This window comes from Lissotriton helveticus, chromosome 10 (genome assembly GCF_964261635.1).
Source record: "Lissotriton helveticus chromosome 10, aLisHel1.1, whole genome shotgun sequence".
NCBI lineage: Eukaryota > Metazoa > Chordata > Amphibia > Caudata > Salamandridae > Lissotriton > Lissotriton helveticus.
Window position 1 is genome coordinate 764,093,221 of NC_136071.1, and position 22,238 is coordinate 764,115,458.

The window sequence follows — 22,238 nt, forward strand, 5'->3', positions numbered from 1 at the left end:
CATGTCCCATGGAGGCGAGCTGAAGTTTTAGCCCTTAAACAAACATTACCTGATCCCCGTAAAAATCCCGCAGGGTATTACAAAGAGTTGTCACAGACTGCAGGGTCATGTATCATGAATTTAGCCGATATCGATATGTTATTTGGGAATGTTGTTCCACAGCCTTTATGGGGTAAGATTCGTCATACAGATCATGATCAGGAGTTAGGTGACTGATGGGCTAATATTGCTGCTGCAGATGCCCGACAAGTTGGTGGTGCTAAGCCTGAGTCTTTAGTAGCTGAACTTCCTGGTAAAATAATTGATTACATGAAAACGATAATGCCTGCAATACGTGCAAATTGGGATAAGTTGTCTGCATGTAAGCAGAAGAAAGATGAAACAGTGTCAGATTTCTTCACCAGGTTTGAAGAGACATTTGTCGACCACAGTGGTCAAGATATGAGCACAGAAGGTGGTCAGCGTTTGTTCGTAGATAAATTCGTGCACAATCTGCTTCCCGAGTTGTGTAAAAAGTTAAAAGATTCAGAGAGTTCTTGGGCAGTTTCCTCTTCAGCACAGATATTGGCTACTGCACAATTTTACGAAAATAGAGACAAAGACGAGAAAGATAGAGCAGAAAAGAAAACTAAGGAGCTGAAAACGAAGGTTTTGTTACAACAAGCATATCCGCCACGTGGTGGTGGTGGCCAGAATAGTGGTGGTCAAAATAATAGTGGTCAGAGTAACTATCAAAATAATTATCAGCAGCCTCAACAGTATCAGAGGAACTCGCAAAGAGTCGAGTATACTCAACCCCGTGTACCAGTAGGCCCCAATCAGTGTTCATATTGTAAGGAAGAGGGTCATTTCAAGTATAGTTGTCCTATTTTATTACAGCGTGCAAATGGTGCTTCTGGTGTAAGAGGTCGAGGTGTTCAGCAAGCGTCTAGAGGTAGAGAACGTGGAAATTTCCCCCAGAACACACAGTCTCTTCCACCTCAAAATTCGATGAATAGGTTTGATCAGCAGAATAACGCATCAGCGAAATTGAGTGCGCCAAGAACACAGAGAGAAGTGTGTGCTTTCTTGGGCATTACATCGTACTGTAGACAATGGATACCAAATTTTTCGTTCTTAGCCAAACCTTTGGTGGCATTAACGTGTAAAAACACCCCCTATCCTATTCCTTGGTCTGAAGAGTGTCAGAAAAGTTTTTCTGAATTGCGCACAGCATTATGTTCGGCTCCTGTGTTAGGTACCCCCGACTACAGTAAGCCCTTAACATTATATGTCCATGAGAAGGAAGGTTGTGCATTGTCGGTTTTGACTCAGTTGTTTGGGGACAAACACCGTCCATGTGCATATTTTTCGTCGACTTTGGATCCAGTAGCTAGAGCGTTGACAAGTTGTTTAAGAGCCACAGCGGCAGCAGCTGTTTCTATTCGACAGTCTGCTGGTCTAGTAATGAACAATACACTAGTCGTGATGGTCCCACATGCGGTAGACACGTTGTTAAATAGAACCAAGACACAGCACTTAACTAGTGCTCGATTGTCAGGTTACGAATTAACATTGTTAGCTAGTCATGTGCACATAAAAAGGTGCAACACTTTAAACCTAGCTACGTTGTTGCCAATTGTAGAGGAATTAGATGCTTCAGAACAGCATAATTGTTTTCTTAGAACAGAAGAAGAAACGAAAGGGAGAGTAGATCTCTACGATACTCCTCTTGCTGAATGTGATGGTACATTGTGGGTGGATGGTTCATGCTTCAAGCTCCCGAATGGTGACATGACTGCAGCATATGCTGTCACAACTTTGCATACAATTGTTGAAGCTGCACGTATTCCACATAATTCAGCTCAAGCAGCAGAATTGATTGCACTTACCAGAGCATGTGTGTTGTCTAAAGGAATGAAAGTGACCATCTATACCGATAGCCAGTATGCATTTGGTGTGGCTCATAGTTTTGGACGATTGTGGAAAGAACGTGGGTTCCTGACTTCGCATGGAGCTAAGATTCAGCATGGTCAGTTGGTGAATGAGCTTCTTGAATCACTGACCGTGCCTCTGCAAGTGGCGATTGTGAAATGTAGTGCTCACAAGAAGGTGACTGATGATGTTGGTCATGGAAATGCATTTGCTGACGAAATCGCGAAAGAAACTGCAAGGAATGTGATGAGCCGAATGTATGTTGCAGGCCCTGCAAGATGGGTTGGTGATGTTGGAATGTGTGAGGACACGATAAGAGTGTGAAGTCTATTCAAGCTGAAGCCACAGAGAAAGAATTGAGCATGTGGAGAGAAAGTACGGGTAGAATGGATGCAAATGGCTGTTGGATTTAATTGTCAGAGCATCAGAGATGGTTGTTACCCGATGCATATGTGCTTGCAGTGGTTACAATGGCTCATGGAATGGCTCACATCAGTGTGAAAGGGATTTGTAAGTTGTTGGCTCCAGTATGGCAAAATTCAGGAATTCCCAAGTGTGCAGAGAATGTCGTCAAGAATTGCATGGTGTGTCTGAAACACAATCCTGGTAGGGGAACCCCAACTCCAGCTGGTCATTTTGCACCTCCTACGTATCCGTTCGAGGTTTTGCAGCTAGATTTCATTCACATGGAGAGGTGCAACAATTTAAAATACGTACTCGTTGTTGTTTGTGCCTTCTCAAGGTGGATAGAAGCATACCCCCTAAAAGACAATACTGCCTTATCCACAGCCAAAGCCCTTGTGAAAGAGTATGTTATTTTATGTTATGTTACTTTAATTCTTTTATAGCGCACGGCAACTCCAGAGGAGCATCCCGGCGCTTTAGCAAAGAAAGGAACAGCAAAAAGCAACCACACAACAAAAGGAAGAGAGAAAGGAACTGTTACCTAAAAAGCCATGTCTTCAGGTCCTTTCTGAAAGCAAAGAGACAAGGGGCCGATCTCAAGGACAATGGTAATTCGTTCCATGCCTTGGATGTCAGATAGCGGAAGGATCGGCCTCCCTGACGAGCACGGCGAATTACAGGGACAGTCAACAAGGACACACCCGATGACCTGAGAGTCCTGCTTGGCACATACCTGGAAAAACGTTTCCCAAGATATTTGGGGCCAATACCATGAAGGGCCTTAAAGGCCACTGTCAGGCATTTAAAAAGGACTCTCTTGGAGATAGGTAGCCAATGAAGGGTGTTCAGTAAGGCAGTGGCACCAGCTCTCCTCGGGAGTCCAAAGATGGCACGGGCTGCCGAATTTTGGACCACTTGCAAACGGGTCGTAAGATATTTCGGTAGACCCACAAAGAGAGCGTTTGCGTAGTCCAGTCGCGACCCGATTAGTGCCTGAACGACTGTCTTCCTGTGGTTGAGTGATAGTAGAGGAAGAAATTTCCTCAACATCCGTAAGATGCCGAAGCATTTCCCAACAGTGGACGAGATGTGAGGTCCAAAGGATAAGTCACAGTACTTCCCCAGGTTTGGAATGCCTAGAATGGTCTGGAGTGATAATGGAAGTGAATTTGTGGGTCGTGTGATGAAGAGAGTGTGTGAAGGGCTAGGTATCCAACAAAAGTTCCACGCTGCAAATCACCCCCAATCAGCTGGATTAGTAGAATGTTACAATGGCACGCTTAAGTTAAAACTGGCCAAAATTCAAGCGAGCAGGGGTCTTAAATGGCCTGACGCTCTACCCCTAGCACTCCTGTCCACCAGAATGACTGTGCATTCGCGAGTGAAACTTAGTCCCTATGAGATAGTTTTTGGACGCCCGGCCAATATATGGGGAGTGCCTAGACCCACCAAGTTCAGCGAGATCGAACACCCTGTTTTGCTTGATTATCTGTATGAATTGACGGCTAAATTGCGTGTTTTGCATCAACAGGTTCACGACACCGTGCCTCCGGTCTCCGAGACTCCAGGTCACGCAATCGACCCTGGTTCCTGGGTCCTTGTCAAGAACTTCCAGAGAACCAAAAACGACCAGCCCAGGTGGACCGGACTGCACCTCGTCCTTCTTTCCACAAGATCGGCAGTTCGAGTGGAAGGGAAGAAGCACTGGATCCACGGGGTCCACTGTAAAAGGATCCCTTTACCTCTGCCGTATGACCAGTGGGTCCAGGAGGGTGTCGGCGACTCAGAAACTGAAACCGTGCCACGTTTCCTACCTTTCAGTGATGCACGGGTAAAAGGAACACTGACTGAACAAGAGAGTGACAATATTTTGCAACCAGCAGCATCACCATCAAAGCGGTTGAACACTACAGAGCCTGAACTTTTGTTCCAGGATCAAACAGTACCTGGAAGAAAACGTTACAATTTGAGACTGAGACCTATGGACAAATAAACCTTTTTTTTCCTTCCCCCTGCTATTTTTTTGCAGTGCAGCTCTCCCATCTAAGGAACTTGCTCATTTTTGTTTTTCGAACCGCCATCCGGGTTCCGCTGCTAGGGCCGCGATTGGCCAAAGTCTTTGGGGTGCAGCTGACGACGTTAGGTCGGCAGTTCTGGTTGGTCTAAGGGAGTTGCCCTGGACTGACAGAAGCATTCCTTAGCAGAATCAACCTCCCATCGCGGGCAGCACTTTAGAGAGGATGGAGTTTCTCGAGATGGAGAGACCTGCCAAGGAGATGAACTTTAAACATAAGATTTGTAATATAATGACAAAGAAAAGCTTTTTGATATTGTGCATTTGTATGCTATTCAGTGTGATGATATTTTTAATAAGTTATGTGTTATTCTCTTTTCGAGTAACATTTGCACCCACTACATCGCCTATACCTCCTCCTTCTACTGTTTCCCCACACTCTTTTCAACCCCTTCCTGAACACGAATCAGCTAGGAGACTAGAGTTTATTAATAACTCCTTTGTTCAGCTCTTGCACCAACACCAACTTGTAATGAACACGACTAACTGTTGGGTGTGCGGTCTTATGCCTCACACAACGGATAAAGGTATCCCTTATCTGGTCCTGCCTTTCAGCCACAATGGTTCTGTGTGGGCATACAGAGCAATGTTCATATACGCACATGAAGTCTACCCCCTACGTTCTGTAACAGACAATCCTAAAAATAGTGCTCTAGTTAAGGGTATAGTAGACATGATTAAGGAAGGTATTTCTTATGAGACTATCCCGAGAGATGAGACACTAGTATACATAGGATGGAACATAACCGGATATGGAGCTACTCTGAGTGAGAAACAGCAAGCTAAGAGATCTTCCCCGATTTGGATTGTACCCCATCAGGGTCATCTGTGTCTGCAAGGTAATGGCACGAATCCCAGAGCTCAGTTAGGGAAGAGTATCTGCACTAAAACGTATGTTTTTGCAGCCCAGACTTCCCCTTCGTTTTTAGCAGCTAAGGGTACCTATTTCATCTGCCATGATAGAGCCTATACATGGTTGCCCCCTGACTTTTCGGGCTCATGTTTTGTTTCATTCCTGTTGCCTCCCACCTACACAGCAGCGGCAGATTACCACAAGACAAGGGTAGTTAGAGGTGTCTTGAGCGAAGAAGACACTGCAGGTCAAGAATTTGGGGACTTTGCAAAGGGTTTTCTGCCGTTCTGGGGATCCATGGCTAACAGCAGGAACATAAGGCAATTGACAAGGGTAGTTGAGTCCACCGTAATAGAAACTGCTGGTGCCCTTAGTAACTTGACTGCTGAGCTCCAGTCGGATCGACTTATGACCCTTCAGAACAGGGTTGCATTAGATGTCATACTTGCAGACCGAGGTGGGGTATGTAGATTGATCCAATCGAGTTGCTGTGTTTTCATTCCAGATAACGCTCCAACAGTGTACCAGGCCATCTCTAAACTGCATAAGATTTCCGAATCTATTCATGTGGATAAAGGAGATTGGTCTTTGATGGGATGGTTCTGGGAACTGATATCCGCTTGGGGATGGAAAATTCTGATGGTCATTGGGATGGTCTTAGCCATTCTTTTCCTGTTCTGTCTGTGCGTGCAGTGTGCTCCTGCGATATGTGGCCTCTGTGTCACATCATGTGTAAGGAAGCCTGTATCAAGAGACGAACTAAGTACTAGAATGATGTTACAGCAACATCTCAATGACTTTAGGAATATAGATCTGGACTCAGATTAGCATGAGGATAGATTAATTGCCTATGTAAGGGCAAAAGGAGGGATTGTGGTTCTGAAAATTCTGGACTCGTGTAATAATTCTGGACTCGAGAATTAAACTTCGTCGAAACATGACGAATTTGGTATCAAAAGACCGAGAATGGCTAGTACACTATGTACAAACATTTTCGTCAATTTCGAGTGAGGATTTCACCTCGAAATCGTCATTTACGTTCTGAACCCTTGGTTTCCATTTTGTATGTGGCAGCCATTTTGTGAGTTGCCCTTTACATAGGCTTTAATCCAGCCAGATTCGATTCCAAAAGGACACGTACACCTTAATCGACTTTCCTATGACCTGTGCAAGTTGGAACCATTGCCCCAGGCCGAACCTGTTAGGTCAGTTCCTCTCCCAGTGGCCAAATGAGATAGCATCAAGGCTCAACAGGCCATAAAACCTTTTCAGCACACACACACCCAGCCAAATCTTGCTCACACCTGCCCCTGCTCTTTTCTCTCACTTGCTTTATGATGGGGAGGTGCCCGTTTTTATTGGGGGTCCACCGATATCTGATGAAATGTTGGGCCTTGCCGGGTGATTTGTTGTGGGCTGGACGAAGTGAAATATGGACATGTCATCATGACTCTGCTTTTCCTTTGTAACAGAGAAATGTGAATAGTATACTGTAAATTCGAAGAATGTTTGCCTAAAGCAAAATATTTCGTATAAAAAGAGAAGCCTGACTTTGTGAAGTTGAGCAGTCTCCTGAGAATATACATCCCGTGTGTTGTACTTCTAGGATGCTTGTTTCTTGGTTGCAGCCAATAAAATCGATCCTTGACTTCACCTAGAAGACTCTGAGTTTCTGTGGTCTGAATCAGGAAGGAACCAGAGGTCTTTGGGTGTACCCTGGCACCGCTGGGTTGCCGGTTCAGTACCGGTTCTGAAAAACCCAGTACCTCACAATCAACTGCCTGATCCCATATTTATCAGCAGAAGAGTATGAAAGGACCTGGGAAACTTGAATAACATTTGGAGGGTACAGATACAGGCTATGCAAGTCCACTTAGTCACTCGGTACTAACCAGACAGCCCAAAGAGATTGTCCACAAATTGCTGGTCACCCTGCAGGTCCCAATAATCACATACTCTGTAATTATAAAAATGTTGCTTATAATGCAGGGTATCTTGCCAAATCTTATATCTTGATGTCTTATAATGGCAACAAAATGTATGTATGTATTTATGTATGCATTTATGTATGTATGTAAGTAGGTATGTTTGTATGTATGTAAGTATGTATGTATGTATGTATGTATGTGGTATTTATATAGCGTAAACCTAGCCAAAAAGCAGAAGAGCTCTCGAAATTGCATTGTAAAAGGGGACTGTCACACAGTCTATTCAGGTAGATCTCTGATTCCTGATCCCTCTTACTATATACTGGCTTCCTCCTCTGGATCCATAACATCTCAGATTTGACACCTCATGCTACAGTCAACATAGGAATTGGGATTGAAAACATAAACAAAAAAACGACCAACACAGTAAAGGAATCTATATAGAAAGCCAGGGCTGCCAGCATGTACTAAGCTATAAAAAACATCCACACCTTTCTTACTTCATCATCCAGCACACCCAAGCACTGCATACTATAATATGATAAGCAAATTTCTGTGGGCAACATGGATGACATTGAAACACTTAATATTACCATTGTGGATAAGTGCCTCAGTGTCCCTCGGTGGACCAGTAAGCGCTATGCAAATGTTACATTACAATGCAGTACAATGGAGGCTGGTGATCTTTGAAAATAATAACCAAAAGCATTTGACATCCAACTGCAACATGATGAGCTGTCCTCCACCTGGCACATTGCTCAGGGGTTTGCATAAAAACACAATTGTGTGACATAGTGAGAAAGAGCATAATGCCACATTTAAAAAGTCTAAAAATGTTCAGGCATTTAAAGCAACAAAAAAAATTGTTAGTTTGTGTGACTGAAAATGCTTATGAGGTTATATAAAATAGTTTTCTCTTTGTTTCCCAAATAAACCAGGACTGGTTGAAATCTACTAAAATTACAATGGCATTTTTTTTCTCACAAATCCTTCAACGACCTGCCTTAAGGATCAAGCTGCTCTCCACAATACCACCAAAGGTCATCCCACAAGTCTCTGTGTCTACCCTACACCATGCAATATCTTTGTAATACCTCACACAAGAAACCTGGACAAATCACCCACCATCACAATCAGCAAATAGACATCAGAACAATTACAAACATATAGATTCCTGGTAATGGAACACATGTGCAAAAGTAAACATGAACTGCAACATGGGTAATTAAATGTAAATGTATTAATTGCTAGGAACTTAATTTTTGCTGAAATCAACATAAATACTGTTCCTCTTTTGTCAAATTATAACTACTGAAAACATGCCATGGATATAAAGTGGTACAGTGCTTAATCTGTAAAATAATAAGTGCCGCTGTCCAAAGTTCTGCTCAGTAGCCCATGGCCGGTGCTATTAAATGTTGTCCTGCCCAGTACCAAGGCTGTGGAGTCTTTATTCACACATGGTGCCTCTTTACTTCACTACCATACACTCCTTGCCCCTTTATGCCACTCTTACAGGTTCCTGCTTTCTCCCTTCGTGACGGTTTTTCCGTCTTTCTCTTCCCCTGTCTTTCAGTATGTTGTTCTCTTTCTAAGTAAATGTCCGATGGAGAAAAATAAGTGCCGGTCCCCAATAATGAGTACGGGTGGCCTTCACCAGCAACCACTGGCTCAAATTGAGCGCTGAAGTGGTATATAAAATGCTCAAGTACATAAATAGATAAATAAATACGTAAGTATAGCAGAACAAGGTCTGAAGCACTGAATTATCTCACTCGCCATAGTCAACCATCCACTTTTTTTTACCGCTGTCACTCAGGCAGAACTCATTCATCCACTCCATTGAGTCAAGTTGTCCAATTCCTGAGGCATTTCTTTAAAAGGTACAGAATGTCACTTCAGATGACGGCTCAGTGACAGATTGGTTGACTTACTCATTGGTTGATTGATTCACTGATTAGCTGTTTGGCTGTGTGGCTGATTCACTGATTACATGATTCGCTCATTGATTGATTGACAGACTGGTGTGACGTCCTAAAGTCATAAGCCAGTCTTAGTGGTGCCTCCATCGAATATCTCAAGATGCAGCGGGCCTGCATCCGCTCTCATGTCTTACTCTGGGGGCATATAGAATGTGTGCCCATGTTATACGCTGGTTGTAGCTTTATGGAATGGCCAGATGAACATTTCATGGATGTGTATTCCGGATTCATTGCGAAATGAACACTTAATACGACACAGTAATATTTTGTATGTCAACGTCCTTAAAAATAATGTAAAACTACTTTGGAAAGAATTACATGAATTAATTTCACACCCGCACTTCCCAGTGGAGGTTGAATACCTTTAATAGGAGTGTTCCAGCACTTCTCAGCAGCACTCAGACACTCTCGGACAGCACCTACACTTTTATTATTCCCTTTCAATCACTACATACTCATATCACCTTTCAGTTTACTGGTGACATCTTTTACAACGGGCATCCCAGTCTGTGTTGCTTGCTGTTCCCTTGACCCTAGGGCAGGTTATAGAAGACGTGTGCAGACTGAGCAGCCTGTTTCTGTACCTCACCTATAAACCCGTAGGGAGGAACGAAACAAGAAACATATTTAAAGAAATTGTGCGGAATACATTTGAAATTGAAGGTAATCGGGAGCCAGCTAGGGAAAGTGGTTGTTATTTAGATTGTGAAGCAAACGAAAGTTGAAAGAGAAGACGGACCACAATGTTTCGGATGCAAGGAAAACAGCACGGTTGGTACTGAGGCAGACAGTGCACACATTGGGAAAACAGCATCGGAGATGAAGGAATAGGAGAGATTAACGACAAAGGGTAATAAATAAAAGAACGCATTTTACTGACCTTGTACAGTTGGAAGTGATAGGAATTAAAATGGGTAGTAGAGGCAAGCAGGGAGTCAAAATGGCTGAATCACTGCAGTTAGTGGGAGGGGTAATGAGGTCATACAAGTGGAGCACGAGAGAGAGGTGATGAAGTGAACTGGAGAATTCTGATGCGGATAGCCAGCAGAACAGCATTCAGAGGGCTGGTATAATAAAGAACAGTAAAAATACCTAACAGTGAAAAGACGGTTTGGATGAATATGTTAAGAAGAAAAAAAGTAGGTTCAGTGGTGGCTCTTCCGCTATAGCGGAGGAGCGTCACCCCACAGCTTTTAAGCAGTGCGAGGAAGAAGAAACATAAAATGATAATAAATTATAGTTATTATCATGGGTGGCGCTGCTCTGCTCTCGGAGAAGAGCAGGAGAGGAGTGGTTTGGCCACTCCCAAGTGCGCAATGACTGTTTGGTTGGCGCTCTCGGGCCGCCCAAACCAGTCATGCACACTTTCCCGGTTCTCCTTGCAGGCTGCATTACAGCCTGCGTGGAGAACAAGCCCAGGCCCCAGGCCCTGGTTGAGCATCGAACCAGGATGCTCAAAACCAATCACAAGGCTGCACTGCAGCATTGTGATTGGTCAGGGGAGCCTGGGTGCTTACCAATCACAAAGCTGCACTGCAGCATTGTGATTGAACAGTGGGGCCTGCTTCCTGTTCCTCAAGTTCCAGAAGGAGAGCAGGAGCAGAAACACGGGACCTAGCAGCTAGGTAAGTTTATTTTATTTTTTTAATATAATCTTTTATTGCGCGACCCCCCATTCCTTGAATGACTCCCCATGTCAAAGATACCACTTACTATCTAACAGTGCATGATATTTTGCCCTATGCCACTTATTTAAATTGTAACATTCGCTCCAGCCCAACAAAACACAATAGACCTCACAGCACTGTAATTTAAATAACAGACCACCAGAGCATTGCCATCTCAACATCACACATCATTCGGTGGACCAGCTTACTCAGAACCATTAAAAAAAAGTTAGCATAACCATGCTACATGCACTTTTTAACAACATTACATTAAGATTGTTTTAGTGAAAAATGATGTTGTCCAACCTAATAGCCTCCAAGCTGAGCAGTAGAAAGTCATTCCCGCTATAGAAATAAACAGTGAAGTCCTACCGTCCACACGCCGCACAATTAATACAAATAAAAATCCAGTACAAGTTGAGATACATCATATTTTCCCTCTAACCTACACAAATTATGTAATAATACTTTGGACAGAACCATAATCACTGATTCAACAGCAAGACACAAGATCCCAAGGACTTCGCTCAGTGAGAATTCTTCAGACCCTACAGAAAGGGAGCTTAGACTGCAAATGTGCTGAAAGGTCACACTAGTAGTAAAAATATCCTATACATACATAACATACCACAAATAACATAACATACCATGAAAACTGTAATTTATTCCATTCATTGCCTATTTACAAAAGCTTTTATGAGCAAAAGATTCCTTATTCAGATCTGTAAGAGAAAAAAGAAACAGAGGAAAGAGAGGTAGTTAAATCAGTGGACATATAGACAGATAGATAACTATTATTTTTTGTTTATAAAGTGCTCTGCTGCCCACACAAAGGTGTGCTGGAGCTCACAACCAAACAGGAAAGGAGCAGAGAGCTTCAAAATGCAGCGAAAAGCAACCAAGTTTTCAATTTGTTTCTTAAACAGCATAAAATTTCTTTCAGCGGCAGCGCCACCACTCAGGCGGAGGAGCGTAGCCCCACTGATTGTCAGCAGTGCTAAGAAAGAAAAATAACATGATAACAAGATTTTATTATAATTTTATTTCGCTGAAGCCAGTTTTGGGGTGGGTGGGGCTTAGCCGTCATCACAGCCAGCAGGGCAAAGAGTGATGGGCACTCTCTTAAGTGTGCATGACTGTTTGGCTGGCCAAAAGAGTGGGAGGTAGATGTTCCAGGTTGTGGTTTGCCATGAATGTTTGGAAACACCCACAACCATTTTGGTTTCAGGGCATTCCCAAACTCCTTTCTGACCCATTTCCACCCTGGAAACGATAGTGGATTTACTCTATGCCAGGGCTTGGATTAATTCTTTTCCAGAATGATAAAAAATTGTTGGAAAAAAATGTTGACAGAGGATAAAGAAACATGCATGTGCATAAGAATCTTCATTCACCTTATATGGAATTCTACACTATGTAAGTTTTCCAAGCCCTTCACTTATTGTCAGAGTAATTTTACTTTGTTTGCTTTACAGAGATTTAGTTTTGGTACCTGGATTATGTATGTGTGTAGCCCAAAGTATCTGGAACCTTAGCAAGACACTCCAGACCACCCAGGAAAGAAAGCCCATTCCGACCCTAGCAAGGAAACAGCCCTTTGGAGTGTCTGTAAGTGATATCTGGGACTTGAGACCATTGTTTGGTTCCTATTCCCTTGTGTTGGGGCACAGTCCACATAAGACCAACAGTCCAGTAGGCACTGGACTACTAATTAGGGACTATAGCGAGCTAGGTGTTAGTCAACAATTAACTCCCCTTCATTAACATTGGGCAGTTCAAATGCCTGTATATCAAAACCCACTGGCTGCAGTCAAACGTTTCTGGTGTTGGGAGCACCCAAAGGTTACAGAGGAAGCCACTATTGCCATGAGGAGTGCCAAGACAAAGCTGAAGTACAGATAGACAACACAGTCCTAAATGGAGGGGGGCGGGGCATGATGATTTCTGGAGAATAGCTCAGGCAGGAAAAATTAGCCTTATGATTCCTAAGGCCAGGGATTGATATTGTGGAAATCTGAAACCTGAAGACCTTAAGTTGGCATCTGCAGGGAACTGTATAGCCACCCTCCCTCGGGTTCTCATATGGCTTTCCATGCAGCTGGATACTGTTCTTTGTTGGCGAGAAGATATTTGAATATCCAAAACAAATATATGAACAGGCTCCTGATAGTACAGAATGCGGCTGCTGGGTTACTGACGGGTACTCCCAGGTTTTCCTTGGTAAAAAAGGGTCTTATGCGTCTCCACTGGCTCCCAATAAGACAACAGGCACAGTTTAAGGCCCTTTGCACTGTCTTTAAGGCCCTAAATGAGGCATGCCCTGAATATTTGAACCTTAGGGTCAATTGGTACGTTCCTGGAAGGATTCTATGTTCCATGGAAGCCAGACAAGTGATTGCTCCCCCAATTAAAAAAGCTAGTTGGGGCAGCAGGAGTTTTATTACATGCACCGCAAAAAATTGGAACAATTTACCTTTTCACTTGAGGAATGTCACTGAATTCCTCACCTTTATGAAAGCATTGAAGACCTGGCTGTTTCTGGAGTAGTCTTTTCCCACCACATGGAACCTATTAGGCAGTACTCAGCGCCAGGACACCCTAGGGTAATAGTCGTGCTTTAGAAATTTCTAATAATATAACATATGCTGGGGGACAAGATGGGAAGGGGAAGAGCAGGATTGAAATGATCAGCATCAAAACAGCATCCTTGCCAACTAATATGGCAATTTTGTGAAAATGTGGCACAACTAAAGTACTTTAATAAAAACACTTCATGTCATATTAAACTTGTTTTAACTACAATCATATTAGTCCAGAATCTCTCATGGATCCAACATGATAATCATTGTTTATCAACATTACTTATTAAAAAAAATATATGTCTAGGAAAAACACAGAAATAGAAGAAGGACTTTCGCTGGATAGGCCACTAAAAGCAGAGGCCTGTGAAAGTGAGGGCAGACTTGAATCTCAAAGGAGAGTGGAGCATGAAGTCTATAGGAGCTGTAATTGGCATGCCGAAGTCGAAGAGAGGGTAAGGAGAGGCTATGTGGAGTTCATCTGCCAGAAAACAGAGCTCCGGAGGAACACCGTGAGACCAGGAGGAAGGAGGCATACCCGATCATGAAGGAGAGTGTAGCTCCCGAGTGGCTGGGTGCATTTCCCGCCATGCTCCAGGAGGAGCCTGGCTCTCACGGTATGGATTCAAACTCAAACAAAGCTTTATTTCGATTGTATTGTAACAATCAATTTTTCAATTTTTTCAATTTCAAAGTACTTTATTCGGTTAGAAATATAACCATAAAAGCATAACACGTAATATTACATTCGCACTAAAATGACCAAAAGTTCGATAAAAAGTATAATTCCATAGTCACAGACTGTGAGAAAAACAAAGTGATAAAAGAATTATTACTACAGAAAAAGAATTTAATTCATTGTTTTTTTTTTTTTAAATAGTGTCTCTGTCCATGCATTTTAATCCATCAGAGTTAGACCCAAGTATGGGTCGAATTGATTAAAAGTGGGGGTGAAGTAGCCACTCAAAACAAAACCACTTCTACCCGTCAGGTAATTACTCTGTGCTTTTTGACATGGGGACGGGGCATATAATGTTCTGGGGTAGAATTGACTTATGCTCCTGCTGGATATAGGACCATCTCCTATTTGTGGCTGCCGTGATTGAAGATGTGGGACGACATGTTTGCTCCTAAATTTTATAAGTACCAAATCGCCTGCAATGTCTTTTGGTAGAGGTCCTAGCCAGCCCACCCTTCTAACACTTAGTATGGTACCATCGATGTTGGATGGCAGAGGTCTATTTTTCGTTAACCAGAACGTGACCTTGTTTCTTAGGTCCTGTTGTCTTTAGTTATTCCCCTTAGAAAGTTCTGGTACTCCCGCGAGGACACACACAAAAGGAGCGGCCTCCGGTGGCAAATGTAGGAGATTTGTTTTATACGGCATATTCTCACTGGTTGCCGCTAACCCCTTATGTATTATCGATGCTTTGTTCGGCCCTGCTCTATAGTAAGAGCTCCATGCTGTTTGACCTGCTTTCGAGGAGTTCAGGGTTGTCTTTTTTAGGGTTGCTAATTGTTTACGGGTAGTCTTACTTTGTATGGTGGATTTAGGCATTTCTGTGGGGGGTGGGTGCTGTGGCTGAGAGGGTCCTGCCAGTGTTTTTATGAGTGGCGAGTTAGCCTTAATCGCTTCCTCGACACCCGCGAGCCTATCCCCCTAAACTGGTTATTTTTTCGATCAGGGGAGATATTAATGTTTTCAGCATATTTTCGATCGAGGCCAGTAAAGAAGCCTGAATAGGTGCAGTGCTGGCAGGGCTGACAGTGCTGGAAGTGTTAGGCAGTGGGGGAATTGGGTTTAGTTTTTGTTGCTTTGCCTGGCTCCCCATTTGTTTAACCCCCTTTCTCTTCCTTTTGGTAGAGGAGACCTGTGGTGACACTATAGATTTGAGATTTAACTTTGATCGTACAAGAAGGGGAGTACCCTGGGAGCTTTCAGTTGGTTGGTGTTGTCTACAGGGCTGGGGACTAGTGGTTGCTATAGTGCAAATAGGGGCACTAATTTGCACATATCCTGATTCCACAGGGGCGTACGTGGATTTGCATAATTTATTTAGTTCCTCCAGTAGAGATAAATCTGGTGCTGGATCGGGAGTCTGTACAAGAGAACATATACTAGAAGGACAGTCCATGACGGGGGATCGTTCTATTCTCTCTAGTTCACTTGAAATGGGGAGAGTTACCCTCTTAATGAAGTAGTCCATTGTCCCCTTAAGCGTATAACTCTGGGAGGGAGTATTTCTGATATCCTCCTCGCAGTTCATAGCGGAATGGCTTATACAAGTTAAAACTGGTTCAACATCAAACGCCGGGGAAAAGTTCAACAATGTTGACGCTCTGGAGGGACCTGTAATAGACTGGGGAATGTCAAAGAATATCTGTACCTTATGACTTTATTTTACTTCCTTCCGCGGATCAGAATTGAAAGGGGGGTTCCCCGTCCCGGCCTCCTCTGGCCCCTGATGGCCACAGATGGCCCGCCCTCTGCCCGGGCTCAGCCCGGCGCTGCCCACGCGTGTCCCGCGACGCGGGGGCTCTAGCTGGGCTTTAGAGCACCTCCGGGGGAGGTACAGGGCGTGCGCGACTTCCGGTCGCTTGGGCCGCTGGGCAATGGAGTCCGCCGTGCCGCGATGTCCCAATGATGCAGCGGCAAGTGGTAACAGTGCTGGGAGGAAGCAGCGCGGAAATGCTGTGGGGCTCCAGTAACCCTCCACCACTCCCTGGTCAGTCGCGTTGTAACAATCATAAAAAGCACAGATAAAATACATAGTACATAAAAAATTTCCATTGCAAATTTAAAACACATTTCTATCTGATAAAAAATACATTTCATGTATGTTTAAGTAACATAATCAAAGGTACAATAAAAGAATAAAAACAACACATCTAAGATAGGCCTCCTCCTCATACCTAGATTGCGGTGCTCTTTCTTTGATGCAATATTTTTTTTAAAACATAGACATCCTCCATGCTACATGCTCATTTTTTAAAAGCTGGAGCTTAATGAAGGCAGGGCGGCATTGTCTCAAGCCATAATTCTGTAAGATCTGAACTATCCAGGTCTTTCTTAGCTCCTTATAGAATTTACAGAATAGGAACAGATGTAGGGAGGATTGCTTTGACAAAAAATCGCATGGACATAGTTGAAACTCCCTTGCCCAGTCATTCATATTGGGGAAAGAAACTAGTCTGCGTATTGTCCCTAATCTTAATCTTATTAATACAAATACTAGATATGGCTGCAGATTAAAAGTTGTAAGTACCATCTGGTGCTGTAGGTCACTGGGCTTAATGATTTCCCCCGATAGACGTAGTGTGTCCAAGAAGGACAGAGTCTTTTTTCTGAGGACTTTCCTGGGTACCGTAGTAATGGTGCTAGGGTTAGTAAAATATTCGGGATTGCCCATATCTTTAGTAAAATCTCGAATATACTTAACCCATGGTATTCTATGGGCACCATTGAACCTAAGACTATCTTGTAGTAGGTCCCTGTTAAGTTTAGTCTCTTACTTAGACCAGATCCTGTGCCAAAGCAGAAATGGCTCGAGTTTTATGAGGTTGGATATGTATGGGAAACCCAGCTCCGTAAGGCAGACATATGTGGATGTACTAGTGGATGCCGACAGGACATATCTCAAAAAAGAATTCTCAACTAGTTGAATTAAATTTGTGTCAGCAAAACCCCAAATTCCAGCCCCGGGTGGAACAGCTGAGACACATTTGGCTTTATAGATCTTCAGAAGTTCCAGTGGTGGTTTGCGTCCCAGTTTTCTTCCAAAGCTAACAAGAGCAGTTGTTGTTCTAATTAGTGCTATCTTTTAAGCCATAACAGCTTTTGTCCATGTGTCATCATGGCTAAACAAGATGCCTAAGTATGAAAAACTGATAGTTGGGGCTATTGGAATTCCCTCAACAAATATGTCCTTATGTTTCTGGATCCCATGACCGCATCTCATTATAAAGGTTTTTGAGATGTTAATTCTAAGATCCAGGTCTTTCATTAAGTTTAAAAAATTGTTGTCACGATGGTCTCGCTCCTCAGGATCAGAATTATGCTCAAAGGGGTCCACCTCTTGACGTGACCATTCTCTGGCTAATATAAACATGTACAGAGCATGGAGCAATCAAGCGAGGGATAGAGTTAGGAAGGGAACAGCGGTGGATAGGGGACACCTGTAACAACATAAGCAAAACATTAACAGATCATGAAATCCTCGCTACTCTCATATATTTCTCGCTACAGGTTTAATCCATACCATGAAAGACAGCGATACTCGGGGACCCCTTTCCTCTCTCTACGGCAAGATGCTTCTCTCACCTCAGATATTGTCTGAACCTGTAAACCAAAGCATACCATTATTTCTTTCAGTCAACAGAACCATCCATCATATTGTGTATTTCTCAATCCGCATACATACCCTCTTTCAATCACCCTAAACGGAGAAACAGCCAGGCCCCAAACCGCCTTGGACTCCCATGGGTTGAAGGTTCATTGAGGAAATAAGGCTGGATCAAAAGAACCAATAACTGCTATTCCAAACTACAATCCTTAATGGCTAATTAGCACAGTGCAGTGTTCCTTGTAGGAAAGTAACCTGGAGTTAACCAAAGAAAAATAAAAAAACAAAGTCACAGACTTTACTGCTCTCCGTGAACACAGAGTTCGAAAAGAAAACCTTACCAGGTCTCCCAGAATCCCAGAACTCAAAAGGGCTGAACTATCCTCCAAAAAACCACTCGGATCAAGAAGGAGCAGTCGGTAACAGAACCACAGCAATTAATTACTCGCAACCGGGAGCTGTCTGTTTCCAGAGAAGGCAAAAGATTCCTACTCCGTCGAGCGGAATGTTGAATGACGGCAGTAGCTTCCAAAGCACAACGAAGCGCCGCCAAGGCTTCCCCCCCACCCGCACCCGCCGGAGGAAGAAGGTAATTAGCCACCAGAGTGTTCAAACTGAGCCGAACGCTAATCACTATCTCTTCGCGTCTCACTGAGAGCGCTATATCCAATACACGATGTCTGCCGCAGGCAGAAACAAGGAAAATGGAACAGAGGCGTTTCACGCTCGTCCGAGCGGAACGCCAACCACAAAATCTTCGCGCCTCCCTAATGGGCGCCAAGCCAAGGAAATATGAGCAACCTGGACTGCGGGGACAAATCGTCGGCTCCCACAGGCGCTACAGTTCAACTAGAATCACGTACGTTGCGCCCTGCGAGTCACGTGACTAAATACTCCTAGTTCCACCCAGAAGGCCTTCTGGGAGATGTAGTCTGGTCTGTGTCAACATCGTTCTGTAGGCACAATCTGTCAGGTTCTGACAGTACGCCCTCCTCCCAAGTGCTCCTAGCACCCGGTTTACCAGAGTTTGGTTCAGACGTTCGGTTTGTCCATCCGTCTGGAGAATGGAAGCTTGTGGACAAAGCACTTTCCACATGAAGCGCCCTGCACCACATACCCCAAAAGCGAGCAACAAACTGAGGACCCCTGTCAGAAATGATAACTCCAGGAATCCCATGTAAGCGGACCACATGGTTTAGAAGCAGCTGTGCGGTTTGACTTGCCGTCGGTAGGTTTTTGCATGGGATAAAATGGCCCATTTTTGTCAGACTGTCAATGACCACTAAGATCGCATTGTAACCTTGGTCGGGAGGTAAACCCACTATAAAATCCATACTGATTGACTGCCAGGGTGGAGACGGTGTGGGCAGTGGTATGAGTTTTCCTTTACTCTTGGTCTGAACCCCCTTTGCACGAGCACAGATCTCACATTGGCCCACCCACTTTTCAATGTTCTTTGCCATTCCCTCCCACCAGAACTGACGTTGGACGAGATGTAGTGTTTTCTTATATCCGGGATGTCCTGCTAAAACAGAGTCATGGCACCAGTTGAAAGCCTTCAACCGCAGCAAGTGAGTGGGTAGGTATAGATTGTTGTCATACATCGGGATGCCATGTTTGAGGGTGCGAAGAGCATTCTGTTCTGACCATGCCTGCCACTGGGCCTGGGATTGATGTCCGGCGACTTGTTCAAGGAAATGGTCTAATGTGACTGCACATATGACTCTATCGGGCTAAATGATGGCTCTCTGAATCTCTTGTTGGGAGGAAGCGTTTTCATGTTGTCTGGATAACGTATCCACTTTTCTGTTGTCTGACCCTGGGCGGAAAGTGATAACGAAATCATACTCTGCAAAAAACAAAGTCCATCGCATCTGACGCTGTGAGAGATGCGGGCCGTCTTCATGAACTGCAAGTTCCTATGATCGGAGTTGACCGTTATAGTATGTCGTGCCCCCCACAAATAGTGCCTCCACTCCTGGAAAGCCTTTTTGATGGCTAGAAGTTCTTTTTCCGCCACCGTGTAGTTGCCTTCGGCTGAGCTCAGTTTTTTCGACAGAAAAGCCACCGGATGTTGTTGACCGGTCTGTTTGTCTCTTTGGGACAACACTGCCCCTATAGCCACATCAGAAGCGTCTGCCTCCACTACAAAGGGCAGATCGGTGTGCGGGTGCTTTAGGATTCGGGCGGTACAGAAGGCTCTCTTCAGTTGATCGAAAGCCTCCATAGCTTCCGGTGTCCACACAAAAGGAATACCCTTTCGTAACAACCTTGTTACAGGAGAAGCCAGCTGAGAGAAATGTGATATAAATCTCCTGTAATAATTAGAGAACCCCAAGAAACACTGCACCACTTTCACACTCTTGGGAACAGGCCAGTTCTGCACCGCCTGTACCTTCCTTTCTGCCATGCGAAACCCCCGGGGATTCAGCATAACCCCCAAGAACTCTACTTCCGTGACGCTAAACTCGCACTTGCTTAGCTTGCAGTACAGGCTATTGGCTGATAGTTTTTTGAGGATTAGGATGACATGACTCACGTGTTGTGCCAAGGAAACCGAGTAGACCAGAATGTCATTGATGTAAACTATAACAAACTGATCTATATAGTCTTTTAGTACGTCGTTGAGAAAATACTGGAAAGCCGCCGGGGCATTGCACAACCCGAACCGCATAACCAAGTATTCAAACAACCCGTATCTGGTTGTGAACGCCGTATTCCACTCATCCCCTGCACGGATTCTCACTAAATGGTAAGCCCCTCTGAGGTCCAACCGTGTGTAGATGTTGGCCTCTCGTACTTGATCCAGCAAAACCGGGATGAGTGGTAACGGGTATCGGTTTCTCACCGTGTTTTTATTCAGTAGGCGGTAATCGATGCATGTTCTTAACTCGCCATTAGCTTTTGCTGTAAAAAATAGAGGGGAGGCTGCAGGAGAGTGGGAAGGCCTGATAAATCCTATAGCTCTGAAATGCTCCAAGTATTCTTGTAGATGTCTGGTCTCGGGTTCTGATAAAGCGTATACTCTGCAAGATGGAATAGTCGCCCCTTCCACCAAGTCTATGCGACAGTCATAATCGTGGTGTGGGGGTAAGGTCTCAGCCTTAACCACACTGAATACCTCCCGATATGTCCTGTATTCTGGGGGCAACTCAACTTCCTTTTCGGCTGCGGTGGCCACCTGATAGATCTGAGCTAAGGCGAGGGTGTGTGACTCCGGGTTTTTCATGCAATTGGATACACATGCCGTGGAAAGGAAACTTAGGGTTTTCAGCCGCCAATCTATGGTGGGATTGTGTTGCCACAACCATGAAATGCCCAATATAACCTCATATTGAGGTGCCTCGATTATGTTCAGATTGATGGTCTCTACGTGATCTTGAGGATTACCCTTAAGAACAAGCTCCACCCATTCAGTGTGTTCAGAAAAAGGGCCAGATTTCAGGGGTGTGCCATCCACTGCCAACACTGTTTCGGGCAGAGCTTTAGGCCCTCTCACTAACCCCAGCCGACGCACCAATCCGCAATCAATGAAGTTCCCGGCGGCCCCGGAATCTATCATAGTCCATACATCATACTGTTGTTGTCTCCTCCAGAGAACCATGGACAGTAAGCTGTGTGACTCAGTGCTTTTTATGTTAGTGACCGCTAGGGACGGTATCTTCCATTCCTTGTCTTCTGTACCCTTGTTCGCTACAGTCAAGATATGGGGCTCACCTTAAGTGGACTTCCCTCCTGATGTGCTCGCAATTTGCTTACCAGAATAAAAAGTGTTATTTTTCTTAGGTTTCAGGGTGCAGTCACTTACGTAGTGCCACTTCTTCCCGCAATACATACAGAGCCCTAGTGCTCTGCGGCTTTCTCTCTCAGTTCTGGACAGGGGTGCCCTGATAGCTCCGACATCCATAGGTTCAGGACCTGCTTTCCTAGTGGAGTGGGAAACACGATGTTCGGACTCTAGACCCATCATGGTTTTTTCGCTTCTCTTACGATCCCCTCCCCTTTCTGTGATTCTGTGATCTAACCTTAGCGTAAGATTTATTAAATCAGTAAAGGTGGTGGGCTGCGGATCAATCTGGGCCAGCACATGTTTGATCTCATCCTTTAGACCCTGATAATAGAGTGCCATCCTCTTTTCTTCTGCCCATGCGGTCTCGACCACCAACCGGTTGAAAGTAGTCATATAGGAGACCAGGTCTTTCTTACCCTGACGTAACTCAAGCAGTTCTCAATCAGCACTAAGTGTGGTGGCCTTACGATCAAAGACCCTCTTGAATTCTCTCCTAAAGGCCACCCAATCAGAGAGGAGGGGATCATCATTCCTGACCAGAGGCACTGCCCAATTGGCGGCATCCCCAGTCAAATAAGAGATGGGAAATTCCACTCTGGATAAGTTGGTGGGAAATAAAGCAGGTCTACAAGAGAAATGCAGGGTTATTTGTGTAAGAAAGGTCTGTATCTTGAATGGATCGCCGGGATAGCGTTCAGGACTA